The 4,199-nt window shown below is 43.0% G+C and overlaps 1 pseudogene; it reads right to left on the reverse strand.

Moving 5' to 3' along the window:
• Positions 1–458: 458 nt before the first annotated feature.
• Positions 459–667, reverse strand: LOC142262386 (U2 spliceosomal RNA; annotated as a pseudogene).
• Between the last annotated feature and the right edge of the window lie 3,532 nt (positions 668–4,199).

Consider the following 4,199-nt stretch of genomic DNA (forward strand, 5'->3'; position numbering starts at 1 on the left):
ACAAGTTGAAAAAGTTATTAAGTGATTATTGGCTGCAATGGGGCTTTCTGGCTGGTGCCAGCCTCTCTTCTTAGCACACAGGAACCACAATCCCTACACCATGCTTCAATGGATTCTCTCATCCCAGCCCAGTAAAACTACATATTTTACACAGTCATAAGCAGCCAAAAGGGATCTATTCTATTCAATTGCAAATGATCTAGATAAGACTGAGAATAAGATACTGCACGGGACATAGCAGAGTTGGTCAAGTTGAGTGGAGATGAGTTTGCTATTTGGCACAGCTTTTTGCATCAATAAAGCAAGTAAAAGGTGTGAAAGATAAAAAAAAGGGTGAAAGTGTGAAAAGTGAATTGGCCAAATTGAGGTGCATATAAAGTTTTTGCTTTCTTTCAATTCACTAATGGGGCTCATTTGAATCAGGTGAATTGAGTTCTGCTTTTGGAAACTGGGTTAAGAAGGGGTGCACCGGTCCTGGAGGTACTGCAATACCAGGTCAATGCGTGGAGTGGACAGAGCAAGATTTTTTCCATCTCCTTGTTCTAAAAATCCATTTAATATATGGTCCCCAGAGAGGGGACGTATCAGATATTAAACTGATAAGAACAGATTTAATTTTTTTTTTTTTTTCTGTTTATCAGTAGGACTTCAAAATAACAAAGGTGATCGCCTCCCGTTGCCTGGGAACCGTCCAGGCACAAGAGGGCTATGTGTCACCAGAAGGCGCACACACTTCCTCAAGGCCGGCAGACGTGCAATCCCAGGCACCTTCCAGTACCGACCAAGGTAGCGTCCTCCGAAACTACACTTGATCTTAGCCAAAAGGCCGAGAAGCTATAACCCGAATTGGTTACGGCCTTGAGTGGCACCCTGGCCTATACCGGACACATCTTAGGGAGAGGGAGACAAACCCACGCCTACAGAAGACATTTTGTCACCCAAGCCAACCCTTGAAAAGGCTGTTTTGCAGAGCAAAAACAAGAAGAATGGTGCTTTTTGCAGCCGCCGCCCACTGCAATGAATCTGAATAACTCCTCCTTTTGGACACAAGCACCTCCCCTCCCCCTTGCAGTCTTTCCAATTCATGATACAAAAAGACGGACGGACAGGACAGGACAGGACAGGCTGCCTGACTTTCCGTCACTGCCACCCTTTGCCATCCTTGCCCGTAGAAAGCCCTTTCATCATCCCCAAACCCTAATCTTTTCCCTTCCCTTCCCAGATGCGTCTCACTCCCTTTCATTAGGAAGTGAGCGCAGCCTTTTCTCCGTTCTGCACATGCGCGACGTTAAACACAAATGCGCAGGCGTGCGTTCCATTACCCTCACTGCATTCCACTCCCATACAGGAAGTGGGCGCAGCTATTACTACGGTCGCACATAAAAGAACCCACGGCCACCACTGCACATAGCTGACTCCACCACAGGACACCCACTTCTACACCAACGCAGGTAAGACAGGATCGGCACCTCTATGCTCCCGTTACAATCAGGCTCAGTCACCATGTGATAACGCTCTCAACTCTTTAGTTGCAGGCTCCCCTTGCTTCACCTCCATTGGCTGTGCTGCCATTTCCTCTCCCACCTGGAAGGTATACTTTATTCCACTATTTTCCTGTTTCTCTCTTCCCCCTTTTCCCATAACCTACTTTTATCTGCATTTGTGGGGTATCTATATGCTATTTACATTTACATCATAGTTTTATTCATTAATATGGAAGGGAAGAGTGCCCATGAGAGTGTTGAACTGCGGAGAGCAAGAGATTAAGCTGCTCCGATTTGCCACCATTGATAAGCTGTTCTCAGTAGATACACATGCTATCCAAACAGCAGCATCCACCATTGCTTCAGCCCACCCATTCAGTGACAGCTCACCAAGTCAGCCATAGGAGTGGTGTAAGGAATTACACGTAGGCACTGACTCCACACCTTCACATCACAAGAAGGGGGTCTACAGGCTAGTGCAAGAATACGAGCAAGTCTTCAGCAAACATCCGCTAGACTTTTGAAGAATAAAAGGGGTCAAACACTACATCCCCACAAGTGCACACCCACCCATCAAAGAGAGATATAAGCCAAAACTACCTGCACATTACCAGTGTACCAAGGACATGTTGAGCAACATGAAGGAGGCTGGGGTTATCCGTGACAGTTGTAGCCTCTGGGCAGCTCCGTTGGTCCTGTTAAAGAAGAAGGACAGCACCACTCCCCTGTATAGAGGAATAGCTAGCTGCATTGAGAACTGCAAATTATTTTTCTACCCTTGATCTCACTAGTCGCTATTGGCAAGTGTCCGTTGCTGAGGCAGACCGGGAGAAGACCGCCTTTGCCACCCCGATGGGTCTCTGCGAGTTCAAAAGCATGCCCTTCGAGCTGTGCAATTTGCCAGGAACCTTCCAGAGGCTGATGGAATGCTGCTTGGGACACCGAAACTTTGAAACGGTACTGCTATACCTTTATGATGTTATTGTTTATTCTAAAGCAAACAAGATTTTAGGGTGTATAAAAAGGGAGATTAGATCCGGTGATCCCAACGTATTGTTACCCCTCTATAAATCACTTGTAAGGCCACATCTGGAATATGGGGTAAAGTCCTGAGCAGGTTGATAACCATTGGTTTGAGCATGGTAGGGTGTAGTGCGCATCTTCCTGCATCGGTAAAAGCTGCAGAAGTCCTTGAAGATTTCCGCTTCAAAGGCTGTGCCTTGATCTGTGAGGACTCTCTCTGAGTAGCCATGAGGTCTGCATAAGTGTGCTTGGAAGACCTTCGCTGCAGTATGGGCCATTAGATCTTTGACTTGTACCACAACCATAAATCTCGAGTAGTTGTCTACCATCGTAAGTGCATACGTGAGCTCGCCTCGATATTCTGCAACAAAACTCCCTTTTTCGATTTCAGTTTCAGCAAACACTCCTCTTCCTGTAGAAAATATTTATCATTACCTAAGACAGTCATTCTAATGCATGACAATATTAAGGCAATTTAGTTAAAACTTGTTTTAACTCACCTTTAAGGGGATTGATGTATTTCATGGTCAATCCAGGTTTGTCAGTGATGGCACTGACATAATGTATGGCGTCTTTTTCGGGCGTTATCCTTTGCCTTTTCATTGTGAAAATCCAGTTGCCTATATCAAAGCAAATTCTACTACTTGTAAAGTATGCAGAAAATGAAATGTAGAACATATAACATCAACTGCTTAGGAACGCATCATAGGTTAGTACTTAAAAGGATATTGTCATGTTCTAGTCATAATGCAAGCTGGACATTTTTCATGTTACCCTGTAATCGCCGGCCTGTTCTAATGCTCACAAGCTAAGATATAGGCTCAGCTGCTAAGGCTTCCCTCTGCCTTCTGAATGAAACTTGAATATGTCTGGGTCACTGTGTATATAGCAGGTGCTCAGAAAAAATAAGAGTCAATTCAATAAAAATAGCTCTGGCACACTATAGTGATCAATAACGTAAGAAAAGAACTCTTGGAATGCTGAAAATTCTTTATTTGTGCAAAAGGATAATTCATCCAACGTTTCGACCTTGTTTTTAGGTCTTTATCAAGGATAAAGTTATCTAAGATCATAAAGGGTTACAAAACCATATAAACACGTAATTAGTACATAGTACAACATAACAGTACAATATATTGCTACTTGAGAGTACAATGGGTCAAATGACCATGATGCACATACAAAAAATTTTTCCAAAGCCATAGTGAAAACATTTGTACTGAGGAAAGAAAATTTCCACATGACCTATCTGGAGAAACATTCTGGATCAAACAACCAAAAATAGTCAAGCAGGTAAATACACACCTATATGGATAACAGGATGATATGTGTTCAATTGTATAGCGTCATTGCCATTAAGGTACAAATGGAAAACTTGCAATCCTATATAGTGAAGGAAATGAACACATATCATATCAAAGAACACAGGAACATGGGTGTGAGAAAAACCTCAATGTTTATACTTTGTTCTTTATAATGGTGTGAACATGTATATGTCTCAGTACCTTATGCACTTGAGAATTCTAGTGAGTAGATCATGAAAGCCTATTTCAGAACTGGAATCAGTAAATAATTGTAGGTGGAATCTAAATGAAAAGATGGTACAAGTGTTATCATGACACGTGGGCTATAACACAATGGACCGTGTGACAAAGAAGAAAGGAGAGAAAGAAGAGGAAGAAAATGCAACTA

Source organism: Anomaloglossus baeobatrachus, unplaced genomic scaffold, assembly GCF_048569485.1.
Source record: "Anomaloglossus baeobatrachus isolate aAnoBae1 unplaced genomic scaffold, aAnoBae1.hap1 Scaffold_245, whole genome shotgun sequence".
NCBI lineage: Eukaryota > Metazoa > Chordata > Amphibia > Anura > Aromobatidae > Anomaloglossus > Anomaloglossus baeobatrachus.